The sequence below is a fragment of the Podarcis muralis genome, chromosome 8 (genome assembly GCF_964188315.1).
Source record: "Podarcis muralis chromosome 8, rPodMur119.hap1.1, whole genome shotgun sequence".
In the NCBI taxonomy this organism is placed as follows: Eukaryota; Metazoa; Chordata; class Lepidosauria; order Squamata; family Lacertidae; genus Podarcis; species Podarcis muralis.
The window spans coordinates 78458651-78475761 of NC_135662.1; positions in this window are offsets into that span (position 1 = coordinate 78458651).

Consider the following 17111-nt stretch of genomic DNA (forward strand, 5'->3'; position numbering starts at 1 on the left):
ATTGAACTACCCAGATAACTAGGGTCTTCATAAATAGAGCATATAGAGTTGGATCCAACCAAGTCTTACTCAGAGTAGACCCAATGAAATAAATTGAGAGTCATGTCCATTAATTTCAGTGGGTTTACTCTGAATATAATTAGCACTGGATACAACCTTAAGATACTTGAATGTAGGTCCTATTGAAATCAATGAAACAAGTTAGACATGACTTAACAGAAGTTTCACTATTTACGGTAGATATTGAGTGCGAATAATTTACTCTGGATCCAATCCATGGTGTTTAATATCTTCAGTTGCATTGTTATCACAATTACTGTGGCAAAAAAAAAAATGGAATTAAGTAGTGGAAATGTCATTTCCTGAAAGACTGCATTCAATAATTTATGGATCACCATCAGGCTGGAAAATAGTTTCTTGCAGGGTACCATAGAGATCAATACTGGGACCAGCGCTACTCAACATCACCATTAATGACTTGGATGAAGAAGTGAATAGTACATTTGCAAATGAATGATATAAAATGTTAGGGAAGTGCAAAGAACAGGATAAAAACGATTACAATAAAGGGGATAAGAGAATTAGTAGTGATAAATCAACAAAGACAACTTCACACCTGATGTCTAAAAACAGCCAGTCTTCAGCTGACTCTAACAGTTGCTGATTCTGACAGATATTATGACAGTTACAGATAGGTAGCCGTGTTGGTCTGCCATAGTCAAAACAAAAAAAATTCCTTCCAGTAGCACCTTAAAGACCAACTAAGTTAGTACTTGGTATGAGCTTTCGTGTGCATTCTTCAGTGTGTATCTGAAGAAGTGTGCATGCACACGAAAGCTCATACCAAGTACTAACTTAGTTGGTCTTTAAGGTGCTACTGGAAGGAAGATATTATGACAGTTAGCCACAGAGCATTGCTCTCTCTCTCTTTTTTGCAATAAATGCTCTCATTCAGCCACCAGCCTCCATGCAATGCTGCTTGAGAAAAATAGATATTTCCTTCTTTAAATCTGTACAATTAGGCATTGAAAAAGAAGAAGAAGCTCTAGACACTCTATATTTTACCCATGAAATGTTTTACCACTCCCCTAATGAGCATGTATTTTATGAGTACTTAAGTGGTCCACTCACACTCCTAAATTCTTTGCATTGTTTCAATTTCTGCAGTTGGGTAATTGTCTGAGCATTCAGCCAGATGTGCATTGACTCCCATGCGGTATTGTCGTCTCTTTATGATGATGATCCTTTCAAACCAATAGATTTCACAAAGATGTAATAACTCACAGTGTCAACATCTTGTTCAAAACCCCACTGAACGTCTGGAGATATTGGAAAAGCAGACAGAAGGCTTTCTCCATTTCTGAGCATAGTTGCAAGAAACCAGGGATCTTAGATAAATCTAATTGGATGGGCTTTGGGAAGAGAGGGGGACAACAGCATGGGACAAGCTGATGCAGTATAAATAAAAGGGGCTTCCAGATGGAAGTGCTACAAAATTGCCGCTTTCCCACTGTAAGCTACAAATAGAATTGCAATGGACTTCTTCCTCATCCTCATTTACATTTGCTAACTGTTTATACAAAAAAAAACCTCTGAACTGACTTAACAAGGTAAACTATAAACAGATAAAATTAACCAAAGACCAGAAAATGCTTAAAAAATTACATATACGATATTATTATTATTATTCTTATCATTAAATTTATATACTGCTCACCATTCGTAACTCTCAGGGTGATTCCTAAAACATTTAAGTCCTATCTATCCCCACTACTGGGACTCGGGTGGCGCTGTGGGTTAAACCACAGAGCCTAGGGCTTGCCGATCAGAAGGTCGGCGGTTCAAATCCCCGTGACGGGGTGAGCTCCCGTTGCTCGCTCCCTGCTCCTGCCAACCTAGCAGTTCGAAAGCACACCAAAAAGTGCAAGTAGATAAATAGGTACCACTCTAGCGGGAAGGTAAACGGTGTTTCCGTGCACTGCTCTGGTTCCCCAGAAGCAGCTTAGTCATGCTGGCCACATGACCCAGAAGCTGTACACCGGCTCCCTTGGCCAATAAAGCAAGATGAGCGCCACAACCCCAGAGTCGGTCAGGACTGGACGTAATGGTCAGGGGTCCCTTTACCTTTATCCCCACTACAACACAAGCACCACAGTACTGCAGAGCAAACGTCCTGCAAAATAAAGCTTCAGCACATGACTTCTCTCCAAGAATCCTGGGAACCATAGTTTGCTATGGGTGCTGGGGGTTGTAGCTCTGTGAAGGATAAACTAAAGTCCCCCTTATTCCTTTGGGGAAGCTGTGTGCTTCATATTCTTTAATTATATGGCAAGTAGCACCAGCAACAACTTGTCACTATGGTCAGGAAGCAGGTGGCACTGTGGTCTAAACCACCAAGCCTCTTGGCCTTGCCGATCAGAAGGTCAGCAGTTCAAATCCCCACAACAGGGTGAACTCCCATTGCTCTGTCTCAGATCCTGCCAACCTAGCTGTTCGAAAGCACGACAGTGCAAGTAGATAAATAGATACTGCTCCAGCAGGAAGGTAAACGGCGTTTCTGTGCGCTCTGATTTCCAACACAGTGTTCTGTTGCGCCAGAAGTGGTTTAGCCATGCTGGCCACATGATCCAAAAAGCTGTCTGTGGACAAACGTTGGCTCTCTCGGCCTGAAAGCGAGATGAGCGCCGCAACCCCATAGTCGCCTTTGACTTGACTTAACGGTCCAGGGGTCCTTTACCTTTTTTATAACCTTTACTATGGTCAACATTTTTCATTTTTCATCCAGTAAGCGCTGTATCTTCTGAGACATCCTCAAATACCAGGTTTCCCAATTCACATTTCCTCTTTGTGAATGTGGCCTGATTCTCACTGGTGTGGTAAACCTGTATCCAAATTTCACTGCCTCGGACTTGCAGGTAGGAACTACATGATATAATATTTCTACACACACACACACACACACAATATGGAGAGAAGTTTATAGAGAGAGAAGCAGCCAGCCACCATGTTAACTTCTCCCTGCAGTCTGAAATACTGCAACCCAGAAGCAGGTTTGCTATTCTTCCATTGAGAACTAGGATCTATCAAGCTGGATTTCTAATAACTACCTTGCCTTTTCTAGCTAGTGTTGCAAGGACATACCCAAGACAGAGGAGGCAATTTGTCTAGCAGGCCCAGAAAATCTCATCAACAGCCCGCATTCTTTGATCCACATAATTAAATGCTAGTCCCGAGAATTCTCCAAAAATCCACGGGCTTTCTCTTTTCTAGCAATATTCCTCATTATCATTGCATGCACACATCGCATGCTTCAAATTTTATTTTATTGTAGTAAGCATATGGGCTTTTATATTATAATTTTAACACCTCATTGTTTAATCATAACTTTATTGATGGGGTTCCTTAAATGGCTGTCTGGGTCTAGATTTGCAAAATAAAATGGTCTCATTTATCCATTAGTGGAAATAACTACTTTTGTAAAACGGATCTATAAGAAATTACATGTGGTTTCCATCTTCATCCCGCCTATCTTTACAAATTTATTGTAGCCTCACTGGATAATTAACGGGCGTTTTTTCCCCTCTAAGGTTCAGACCAGTGATCTCATAGATCCACATGATTAATGTACCATAAAAATGTAGTCTAAAAAGGTAGAATGTATTACATGTCATGCCTCTAATATACTGCTAATATTTAGGAAACACTGATTACAGATGCCAGTAAACACTATTATTTGTGTGCTTTTTATGTAGAGGCTCCCTCTACGATGCCAACAAAAATAAGGTATGGTGGGGAAATGCAATTAATTCAAACACACAGTAGGATAATTCAGCATGGGAACCAAGACAAACGCTGTGAACAGACCAAAATGCTAAGAATATGCTGCTAAGTTGAACAGTGTGAATGGAGTCAGAAACTGGATCATATGGGAGACTGGAGGAGTAGGGGATGGATTTGTTTGATCCACTTCTTCATGTATGCGACAACGGCCGCGAGAGTTCTGGTAGCACAAGGATGGAAGACTGAAGAAACCCCAACTAAAGAATCATGGCAAGAAAAATTGATGGACTATGCAGAACTGGCAAAACTGACATATAAGCTGCGGGACAAGGATAACTGTGACTTTAAGGATGAATGGGAACCCTTTACAAAGTATCTGAAGACGCAACAAAGTGAACTGGGCTCCTTGGCAGGTTTTGAATAAACATTCACAAACTTTTTATTGATAATAATCAGCTAAATAGTTTGAGGATCTATACAACTTTGTAACATGCAGAAAACAGCATTCTTAGAGAAACCAAAGACTGGAACTGAGGGAAGTCGGGGGTGGGGTGGGGTGGGGGTGTTCTGTGTGGGAGGGGGGAGGGAGGAAAAAGAAGATGCAATTCAACATTCCCAAACTTGCTTGCAGATCAGAATTTAACTATCATCCAGCTTATGCATTTCTCCAGATTCCACAATGCAGTTTTAGTCCCAAAAATGTGCATTTTCCATAACAATACATTCAAGTGCATCTTTTATGAGGGGAGCAAATTCCTTGGAAAATGTGCATTTTATGGGGAAAGTGTTAACCAAATACACGTGCAGATTTTATTGTGCCTTCTTTTGGGAAGACCACAAAAAAGAGCAAAGAGCAAAACTGACATGGGACAGATTTAGGCTCGTCGGTCCATTCCTAAAGTGAACTTAAAATTAAATAAAAGGTTAAAGACTTGAGATAGAACTATACTGGGGAACTGAGGGCACAGCAAAGGAGCAATAACTTTGTTCACACTTTGCGTTACCTTGGGTTTACAAATCTCTGCACTGATGACTGTGACTGTGCAACCAGTGGCGAAGATTCATGCTCCGCTACTGGGGGCAGAGAGCAGGCAGGGGCATGGCACCTCCCCCAGGGGCGTGGTGTGCATCTCGGGGGTGTGGCTCACATCCTGGGGGCATGGTACGCTCCCACGAGGGCTTGGCATGCCGCCCGCAGGGGCGTTGCACGCGTTCTGCACTCCGCCTGTGGGGGAGTGGCACCCGATGCAGGAGAGGTGCAGCATGTGTCCGGGGGGGGGGGGCTGTGATGGTACCCTACAAGAATTGTGGTGCTGGGGGCGGTCCACTCCCTCCGCACCCCCGTTCCTCCACCAGTGTATGCAACCACTGTTGTTGTTGTTGTTTAGTCGTTTAGTTGTGTCCGACTCTTCGTGACCCCATGGACCAGAGCACGCCAGGCCCTCCTGTCTTTCACTGCCTCCTGCAGTTTTGTCAGACTCATGTTAGTAGCTTCGAGAACACAGTCCAACCATCTCATCCTCTGTCTTCCCCTTCTCATTGTGCCCGCAATCTTCCCAACATCAGGGTCTTTTCCAGGGAGTCTTCTCCTCTCATGAGGTGGCCAAAGTACTGGAGCCTCAGCTTTACGATCTGTCCTTCCAGTGAGCACTCAGGGCTGATTTCCTTAAGAATGGATAGGTTTGATCTTCTTGCAGTCCATGGGACTCTCAAGAGTATCCTCCAGCACTATAATTCATACGCAAAATTAGAACACGAATAACAGTATATGCCATCAATGGCACCCCTGTCAGGACACGAACAGACATACCATCTGGGTAACACAATGCTGTACACAGCGAACTTCCGGGTTGGCGCCATCGTCTAATGGCGGATTCCCTCCGAGCTCCGGAGGGAATCGGCTCAGTAGGAGACGGGTCCTGCCGCGGCAGCGACGCGGGGACCCTCAGAAACCACAGGCGTTGAAGCCTGTGGACCTGGTGACTCGTCGGGCACCATTTGCGCCCCCCCCGACCCAAGAAGGAGCCTTTTTAAAGGCTTCGGAACGGGGGACGGGGAGCGGCGTGGTGCTGAGAGTCGACTGCTTCTCCTGCGGAGTGAAGCCGCATGCCATGGTCGGAGAGCGCTGACTTCTTCCTTTGAACATTTGGACTAAAAGTAACAACCCATGAGTAATACGGAAATTGGATTTATAAAAGGAAAAATTTTTGTTTAAATTCGGCACGATCGGGGAAGGCGCAAAGAGGAAGTCCGTCTCCCTGCCTTGTAAACAACTTGAAGCAAGGACTAGATAACTAAGGTCAAGAGAACATCTTCTTTTTTTATTGGATAAAGTTATTAATTGCACGATTTGGCAGTATAAGCAATTTTGCTGGAGGATAAGAGTGAATTTTTGAGAGCTGAAGTGCCACCCCCCCCCCCGGGACCCGGGAGTGATCCGCGAGAGAGAGCCTGTTGAGGAGACATAGAAGATTTTGACAGCTGTCAAACTAGCTGTCAAAGTTGGAAAAAATAGAGAACTTTGTTTCTGTTGTCTTTGCTGGTTATATTTGTTACAATATAGTTATAAATTGTTGGAAACAAAGAAGAACTGAAACAAGTTAACTTGACTTTTGGGTTGGAATCGGAAGGAATACTAAATAACCAGAATCCCTCTAGAGGGGGTTCAGGGACATTACAAGAATGGCTGCAGGTGGAAAAATACAGGCTGAACTAGACAAAGTTTTCTTTCTCTTGGGAAAGTTCCAAGAGCAAAGTGATGTTTTGGCTACAAGTGTCACAACCTTGAAGTCAACAGTAAATAATCTTACTGAGTTGAATAGGGACTTGACTCAAAAAGTCTATGCAGCTGAACAAGAAAAGAAATCCAAGAAATCTGAGAAACTTGAGGAAGTGGAGAAAGAGATATATGCTGATCAGGAGGAACAGGAAGGAGGGGCTCCAATGCAGCAGATGGCAAAGGAGAGCCAGAGGCCTGTCAAGATGGATATAAAGGAAAATAAGAACTGGATGATGAAAATCTGGTTTGAATTGAAGAATGAAGAATGGAGAGATCTCATTTTGGGGAGATCTGAAGATCTATGGATTATAAATTTGAGCAAGGTGGAAGCTGGAGCTTTTGGGACATTTGGATTTAAAAGGATTAAGAAACAAGATTTGAGCTCCACTTTTAAATATGGAGGTCTGGCTGGAAGAAATATGGACATTATTGGGACAGAGCCTCTCCGAGATTTGGTGTTTAATACAAAGGACTATCAAAAAAACCGGCAGAGAGGAACTGAGAGAGAATTAAGAGCCTCGGATGAGAGGTCTCCAGGCTGATAGCAGATAGACTGATGGACATTGGTTGGGGATTGAAACCGGGAAAGGGGGGGTGGAGTTTGGGAATCCAAAGGATGTACAATTTATTCTGATTCTTTTCATTTTGTATTGTTATTAGTATAAAAATGGGAAATTCGTGGAAGGGAATTTGGGTCGACCTTAGAAAAAGGTTTTAAGAAGGAGTACTGATGTATAAAGACTGAAGTATATAAGGTAAAATTGGACACATAAAATGAATTAAATATAATAAGGAACTAAATATAATAAGGCTAAAAATTGGGGACAAGAACTTGTTGAACTAATAATTGGAAATGGAATACAAGAAGGGGAGGCGTGGGGAAGTCGTGGAAATAGGTTATTGAAAATAAGGATTGTAAATGTTGAGTGTTTTTAATTTTTTCTTCTTTTTTCTTTTTTTGGATTTTTCTTTGAAAATTTCAATAAATATCTTTTTTTAAAAAAACACAATGCTGTACACAGCAAGTGTAAACCCAAAGCAGTGTGTTTTGAATTCCACACTCGAGTATTATAGCCACTGCAGGAAGACAAACAAATCACACAGAGTGTGCAGGAGAGGAAATGAAATTGAGATAAACAGATCAAAGCTAGAGGCAATACATGAATAATTGTCCTTTTCCAATCTTCCATGTTTTAAGGAAGCATATACTCCCCCCTTTTTTATTCTTTTGCTTCTAGTACAGTATAATTATAAGGCGATTTCCTTATCACATTTCTGTCTTTTTTCTTTTGAACTAAGATACATATTCTTACCTACATGTTAATTCACACATCCTTAGAACTATGCAAAACGTTTCTTTTTGCAAGTCTGCCCTTTTATTAAAATGTTATTTGTTTAGTTATTCATGCATTAAAATAATAACCATTGTCAGTTCTGTTATTACCTCATTCCTTTTCAATATTCCAATTAATTTTTGGTTTTTTGTTTTGTTTCCCAGTGGAAACCTAGGTGATCTTCTGCCTGTGTTTTCTATCCAATAGGCCAGAAAGTTCTACACATTCTGCTGCCCCTCTGAAATTTCAGACCTGACACATATCAGACAGATAAGTAGAAAAATATGGGCACAGACACAGCACCTAGCAAACCCAACCATAAATCAAACTAAATGCTATAAATCAGTGGTTCCCAATTGGTGGTCCATGGAACCCAGAGGGTCCACATAACCCACGCAGGGGATCCGTGGCACCATTTGCATAACAAAAAGTACCACAGAGATATGAACATTTTCAAAAATAGGGGGTCCATGGTTCGTCTTTTTGAAAAATGGGGTCCACTATAATTGGGAACCACGGCTATAAATAACTTAGCACAAGGGAATTGGAAAGGCAAGAGAAACTGTGTGAAGTGGGTTGGGAATGTTAGAATTCCTGCTCTATGATTGCAGTCATGGGGTTGTTGTCTATCACGTGACGGTGTATGTTTTGACTCCAACAGAGTGGGAAGTGACGGAGACAGGATGTTTGTGTTACTGTGTTCCGTGAAGTGGGACTATTGTCCTTTGTTCTTTTTCGTCCAGGAGGGAGGGAACATACCGGTCGGGCATGTGTCTCTGCCAGGGTCCTACTCGAGTGTAGGCTGAGCACCTGACAGGGAATACTTAACAGAACTGTAATAAGTGATTGACTGGGGACTTTTTTTGTATACGCGCAGGCTCCCATTCCCTGTTCTTTCCCCCCTAGGACTGTATTATTATTGTTGTTGTTGTTTATTGAATTTATATACCGCCCTATATTCGAAGGTCTCATGGCGGTTCACAGAATAAAATCAAAATACAAAACCACAAAATACATAACCAAAATAAAAACAACAACCCAATAACCCCCCCACCCCCACCCCAAAAACACATTTTTAAAGGGCATAGGATCCTCACAACATTTAAAGTAAGACCATTAACAAACCTGGACAGTAGCCACTCGTTGGAAAGACCATGATCTCAGAAATCATTGTAGACTGCAAGAAGATCAAACCTATCCATTCTGAAGGAAATCAGCCCTGAGTGCTCACTGGAAGGACAGATCGTGAAGCTGAGGCTCCAGTACTTTGGCCACCTCATGAGAAGAGAAGACTCCCTGGAAAAGACCCTGATGTGGGGAAAGATGGAGGGTACAAGGAGAAGGGGACGACAGAGGACGAGATGGTTGGACAGTGTCCTCAAAGATACAAACATGAGTTTGACCAAACTGCGGGAGGCAGTGGAAGACAGGAGTGCCTGGCGCGCTCTGGTCCATGGGGTCATGAAGAGTCGGACACAACTAAACGACTAAACAACAACAACAGCCAATGGCAGGGGGGGCACAGGGAGGCCATGGCCCCAGATGCAAATTTCTGAGGAGGCACAACCAGGCACCGTCCACAACAGGCTCCCTCATCAAGACTGGGAGACAAGCCACACTTGGGCTGGACCTTCGGGGCTGGAGCGACACCTCCTTCTCTTCATGGACGGCAAAGGGATGCCCATGCATGCCTTGCCCCTGGCCCAGCCAAGAGGGAAGAAGGAGGAAAGCACTGCTAGAGCCATGTGTGCTGCCCAGAGCTCCCCAGCAGCACTCCTGGCTCCATGTTTCTCTGCCTTATCTCTGTTCCCAGGTTGGGGCTAGTTTGCAAGGAAAGATTCCATTGCTTAGGACCCTGAGGAAGCAAGTCTATCCTCCACAAGGGCCAGGGCTTTTTCAGTGATGGCTCCGACCTGGTGGAATGCTCTGTCCCACAAGACTAGGGTCCTGCAAGACTTGATCTCCTCCCACAAGGCCTGTAAGACAGAGCTATTCCGCCTGGCCTTCAATTTGAATTAGCCTGATCCTCTATTCCCTTTTCCTTTCCTCTTCTATGAAGAAACCCTTTCTGGGACCCCACATTTAAATTCTTCCCTGGTCTCCTTGCTGGCCCTAGTAGGACCAACTTGGCCAGTTAGCCCTGGTGATCATTTGATGTCTACTGACTGGGTTTTTTCTCTTTCTCTCCCCGCTCCCCCCCCCCATGACACCTGAATTTTTGAATTTTATTGATAGTGATGCTGCATTTTATGTTGTATTTTATGCTGTTTTATGCTGTTTTTAAGTCACATTTTAATCAATATTTTATATTTGCTGTTAGCTGCCCTGAGCCCGGTTTTTTAACTGGGGAGGGCGGGGTATAAATAATGTATTATTATTATTATTATTATTATTATTATTATTATTAGATGCTGGCCGGTGAAAGGATTGGCCGGGGGCACAACACTTGCCCTGCCCTGGGCACCTGCAACCCATGCTATGTTCCTGGCTACAGCCATCCACAAAGAACCATCACCCAGCTATCTCTCAGTACTGCCAGGTACTGCTCACCCTATAGAAGTGTCCGGCTTCTTTTTGAAGAAAAGAAGAGGAACAATGAAGCCACATCGAAATTGTGCAGAGCGTACTCTAGGAGTATCAAGAGTAACTCTGGGCACCTATCCCTTCAAGCTACAGATCTGCAGCAAAGCTGGCAAAATTTTCCTTGTTTACTTTGACAACAGATGTACTGGTTCAGCTTCGGGTTAATATTTTATTGACAGGAAATAATTAGGAGAACTAAGCTGGAAAGCAACCCTTGCGGAACAACAGAGGTTTGAATTTCACCATATCCCTTTGAACCCTCTTTTTGTTTCTGTTTTTAAAGGGAATATAATATCTGTATCTTTTCCCCTCCTGCAATACTGATGAGGTTTTCCAGCATACATTTGCATAGAGCTCTCCTCATTACTGTTTGTGTTTTTAACAGCCGCGTATGCACTTGTTTTTCCACAGAAAATAAGCAGAAAGTATATGAAACAAAGAAGTTAACAAGCACACAAACAAAATATGGAGCCATTGAAGCAAACTTTACATGACAGCATTGTAGTGCCCTTGAGTCAAAAAATGACAGAAAACTTTCCTTTACACCGCAGTGGCTGATTCTCCTTCAGTATGTGATCATGAATATGCATTATTAACAAAATACATATGGAATCAAATTACCTGACTAGATAAGGTGTCCTGAGGCCAGATCTGTTTTCAAATAACCCAGTCCGATGGGATTGCTATTATCTGTAATAAAATACTAAAACAGTGAAACTCCCTTGGTTTGTTTTGTGCCTTCCTCTCAAATATTCCTAACAAGATGTTAACCAGATTAATCAGGTGGGGGTGGGGGAGGAAGCAGATTTTTTAAAGGAAGGTTAAGACAATATATTATAACCCAGGCATATGCACAAACAGGGTGAGAGTCTAAAGTGCCAAGCATTTGAGCTTAAATTATTTTCGTGCGTGTAATATATTGATTTTCAGTTGCAGTTGCCGCTGCTTGCACTGTGTTGGCTGCCAAAGAGACAAGGTCCATACCCTCCAACATTTCTCCAATGAAAATGGGGATGTCCTATTCCATATAATGATAATTTTACTATTTCTACCCCACCATCTGACTGGGTTGCCCCAGCCACTCTGGGCGTTTTCCAACATATATAAAAACATAATAAAGCATTAACCATTGAAAAACTTCCCAATATAGGGCTGCCTACAGATGGCTCAGGGGTCAGATAATGTCATCCCCTCCAACATTTCAATGAGAATAGGGACATCCATAGGAAAAGCAGGACATTCCGGGATCAAAGCAGAAACCAGGATGACTTCTGTAAATCTGGGACTGTTTCTGGTCAATAGGGACACTTGGAGGGTCTGAAGGCCTGCAGTGAGCAGAGGATCCCATAAAAGCTCCAGTGTGACCTCACACAAAGACATGCCCTGCTAATCCTAAATGTATGTATGTATGTATGTATGTATGTATGTATGTATGTATGTATGCATTTGTTTACATACTTATTATTTTAATAAACAAATCCATCCATCCATCCAGGGCCGGCCCTACCATGAGGCAAAGTGAGGCAGCTGCCTCAGGCGGCAAATTCTAAGCGGTAGAAAGTGGCTTGAAAGGTGCACCATACGTTATGCCCTGCAGCCCCTAAGCTAGTTTGTGGCCCTAACATGGCCAGCGCACCAATGAGGCAATCTGAAGCAACCTGCTTCAGGTGGCATTCTCCACAGTGGGCAGAAGATCCTGATCTGGCCACTGAAAGCTGAAGCCAAAATCAACAGCAGCAACACCCACTTTTTGGCAGAACTCTTGGTGAATAGGGGGCGTTCCTGCAGAGTGGATGCGTTGCTGCTGGCCTAACTCCCACCCAGGAGGTCTCAGGTTGGCGCTGCATGCATCTGGTCAACAAGAGGTTTGCGGTGATCTCTCAGACCACTCCGATTAAGAGTGGCTGTCAGGAGAGAATTCCTGGGTCAGCAAGCAGCTGGTGTGAATGCTACTATTTGTGTCCTAATGTTGATGCTGCTGTAAATCTTACATGATTGGGAAATACTAGGAATGTAAACATAGGAGGCTAGCAGCTTGCAGTGCTGCTGCACCTGACCCTGCTTTTGGGAGAGGAGGGTGTCAAGAACAGAAACCAAAAGTAACCCAGCAGAATAGAAACCTAAAGTACTGACAGGGTTCTCAGGAGATGTGTACCGAAAATCATTTCCTGGGGAAACAGAAGCTTAATGCTCTTGTTTTGATTGGTTGACACTTGAAAGAAATGCACAAGGGTTTTCTGTATAAGGTTGCTAGAGAAAGAACAAGCAAAGAAGCAGAGCTGTTTTTATTTGTTTGGCTATGGATATCCGCAACTCCTTCAAAAAGGAGAAGACAGCTAGTCAGTCTGAGACATACACGTACGATAGTACTTCATCAGACGTTGTGCAAGGAGCACGCAATATATCCGCCTCGAAAGAGACAAGAAATATCCAGTTTCAGGCAGGGGCAGGGCATGGGAGCATCCTACCGGAAAATACTAAGGCAGTTACCAGTACCGTACAACTTAAATTTATTACAAGAAAATCCGGATATAGGGAATTATACAACGAAAGCAAATACTCCATCAGTCAAATGAGTTAAAATCTGTGCTGCCTGATGCCTACAATACGTTGTGACTTTAGAAGTGATAGCATGGGTCCAAGGATATTTTGCCATGTGTGTCTTTCTTATTCTAGGTTAACATACTCTGCATGTTTTGAAAAGACTTGTATGCTAGGTTCAGTTCAGTAAGTTGATTGCGCTAGCCAAAGGCCATGACAGAAGCATACGAACACGAGCAATTTCAAATACAAAATATAAATCGAGGCATCTACTAAGACAAACAGAACCATCAATTTATAGCTTTGGGAAATGTGTACCGGTTAAGTTCCCCTTTAAATGAGAAGGAAATCACATTTCTCCCCCTTCTCTGCCATAAACAAAACCAAACTACTTTCCATGGCAAATATGAGCAGAAAATACATCTGTAACTCTCAGCCTGCCCTTTCCAGATACATCAACATCCACAAAACCTTTCCTAATCATTGCTTGCATGTATTTTGAAGGAAAATGTCAAGAGCTGTATACTGGTATGTCCTTTTTATGTAGTGCAAGAAGCACATTTTTATTTATTTATTTTTTGTTGTTGTTCTCTGGCATTAGAGCCTAAGTTCAAAATGTCATTTAACAAGCAGGCCTGAGAGGGTTTCCTTTATAGAACCAGATGCTTCCATATCAGCAGATTGCAGACTGGTTGAATTGCCCTAGCTGCCTGGTAAGCACTGGACTGGACTTCAGTTTCCTTTGTACATCTCAAGCTGATATGGGCTGTATATATTCTTCCCGCCACAGAGACAGAGAGGGGATAGAATTTTGCATTTTAAATATGCTGAATAATATAAGCCTTCCACTACTAAATTATAAGAACTTCGTTTTGGCTAAGATCCATTTCAGATTTTTTGTTGTTGTTGATGATGTGTTGGCACTAAACAAGTCATACAAGAGTGATTTTGCCACAGTCTGCATTTTCAAATGCTCCAGCATTGGTATCATAAAATTCTGAACACGTTCCAGAGAACTATTATTTAGACATATTTAGCTCTTTGCTATCAGTATAAATAAATCATAACATGCAGGTTATTCTTTCTACAAAGATGTACATAGCACGTCATTTATGAATTATACATTATTTGCTTAATTTAAAATAAGTACATAGAACTGGCAGAGTTCTCAGTCAGACTAATGTGTAATCTGATTCGGAGGAAAGTGATGCCTTAAGTTAAATCTGTATGGCAGCCTGGTCCTAGCACTGAAGGTGCAAAAATATCAGTGATTTACTAAGAAGGGCAATAAATATTTTAAAGGAAATCGTGCAATGACAGTTTACACGTTTGGTGGTGGTTAAACACCTATAGCTGAAATACACCGCACATTAAAGGAATCTTTAAAAGGGCTGTAAAACTGTGTTACTGGTAAACCTAGAAAACCCTTGGAATGATAGAACATTCCAAAGTATCAATAAACATAAATGTAAATAGAAAGTGCTATGAAATTTATTTGAAAGCCCAACTAATCAATATGAATGCCTAATCGTGATGGAAGTGATGGAAGGATTGACATTTGAGTTCCCCTCTTTCTTGGAGCATTGGAACAAGCCCAACAGAGAATATGGTTTTCTCACGTTGGACACAAGCCTCCGTTTTCTGCCTTGAGTCCTCAGCCTCACGGTTCCCATCAACTCACCTAGACTTTATTCTAAGGCATGGATGTCCAGCTTACAGTAGCAGCTTACATGCCTCGGGAGGGTGGAGCAGGTTGAAGGATTTTCCCCTCATATGTAATCATGTAAGTAAGAAAGGCATCTTTATATAGGCTTGGCAGCAGCCACAGCATTCAAGAGTCATGATTCAGGAGTTCAGAGGAATCAGGCAAGATGTTCAGAACTGGACAGCAACAACAAAGGACACCCCACCTACTGAGCTCAGCCACCCTTGGCGGCTTCCAGCATATGCAAAAACATAATAAAACATTAAACATTTTTTTAAAACTTCCCTATGCATGGCTGCCTTCAGATGTCTTATAATAATAACAATTTTCACTCAGAGAAAAGTGTGGATCAAACTGTAGCAAAAACATCAGGTTTGGCGTGGTCTGTAGTAAGCTGGGTGACCTGAGTCAGTTTCTCCTACAAATGGACCTTGAGCTTGTTTGGAGATTCTAGCAGGGGAGCACAGCTATCGTACACCCTTGACCGAAGAATGGTACACTCCTTCTATCTGGGATGGTCGTCCTCTTCCACCGAGCGTGCAGCTTCGGGAGGGATGCACATGGAGCGGTGAGGGAGTGAGGGGACACCCACCTAGCCAGCCAGGTTGGAAATATAGCTCTCATTTCTCTGGATGTGAGGGCGATCTGGCTGCGACATCTGTCACCCCATCGATCGCCAGGGTTGATTTGGCTGATCTGGTTGGCTAGGTGGGTGTCCCCTTCCTCTCTCACCGCTCCATGTGTGTCTCTCCCGAAGCTGCGTGCTCGGTGGAAGAGGACAGCCATCCCAGATAGAAGGAGTGTACCGTTCTTCGGTCAAGGGTATACGATAGCTGCGTTCCCCTGCTAGAACCTCCAAACCTGAGTCAGTTTTTCAGACAAGCTACGTGCCAAATGGGCCTGTATCAGCGCTCAAGGGTAAAGTCTGACGGCATCTTGCATCCTTCCACAATAGTCATATGGGTTGCCACAAGGAGACTGCCACTTTATTATAACTTGCTTTCAGCTCCTGTTTTGGAATAAAAGTTTGACATAAATGTTAATCATCAGCCTCATCCTGATGAGTAAATATGAGCCACCTTGGCTCTGAGGGAGGTAGAGGGGGTGGAATGCCTTCTGGCAAGGGTATTGGTTTTTGGATTCTAGGATCTGCAGAGGAGAGAAAGAGAGATATGGAAATAGACTTTTGGAATTGGATGTAGATTAGCACGTGGCACAGTCCCAAAGAGCGAGCTATACCTTAAATTTGTGTAAATTCTTCTCAACCAGGCAATAAATCTCAAGCGTTGCGTACTTATTTAATTAGCACTAAGTACTGGCCTGACACTGCAGTCCTTGTACAAGCAAGCCTCTTGCTGAGTTGCTAAAACCCTCTTTCATTGAGGCTTTGCTCAAGCAACAGGATGCAGGACTGTGCCCAAGAGAAATGAGAGCTATATTTCCAATCTTTCACATTTGGATCAATCCCAAACAATCTGCGGTAGTAAGCATTTTAACCAATTTGTGTATGCTCTGAGGTTTTCTGTAAGAAGCTAATAAAAATAAGCTAATTTAAAATAATCATGCTGAAAAAGTCAATGAATCAATTCTATTTCAGAACATGAATATTTTTATTGCAAAGCTAAATACCAACCAAAAGAAAAGCAGCGTGTTACTTTTCATTAGCAACAAAATGTGTAGTGCGGACTGATTTGGGGATTTCATCATCAGATTAGCAATGCATTAAATTCTGATAAGCCCTAGCCAGCATGTTCAGTCATTGGTCAGTGATTACAGGAGTGGTAGTTCAGCACCATCTGGTTGCCATCCCAGCTCCATCTGGTGTAACACTCTGGCTCTGCAATTTAGACTCCACCCATATTCCAATTTCAACAGTAAGTGGCACATGGACGTAAAAGCTAAAAACTGATTGCCATCTCACTGACTTAAGGGTAGGTAAAAATTTCCGTGTGCTTGTTTATCTCTTCAACACATCACTACTACCTTTCAGTTGCATAGTTCTCAAGTTCCTTAAGAACAAAAGCCTAGGATCCTCAGAAAAGCACAAAGCAGAGGTGGGAGAGCCACCTGTCATGGATTCTTGAGCTGAGATTCCTGCCTTGCAAGGGGTTGAACTAGATTTCACCTCTACCATTCTATGATTCTGTAGGGGAGCACCATTATGAATAATCCAGCCACAGTTAGCACTCTCAGATTCCATTATTTTCAACTGGAGTGTTTGGAAATGCTTTAATTTCATTGGATCGTGTCATTTGGTGGCCTCTCCACTCCATGTTTTCCTGGATGAGGTGGATTGTTCAGATTATTCCATTTTTGCCTTGTCTAGGAACTGAAACAGCCTTGCCTGTCTTGGTGGATGAGCTTTTCTGGGAATTAGACAAGGGGAGTG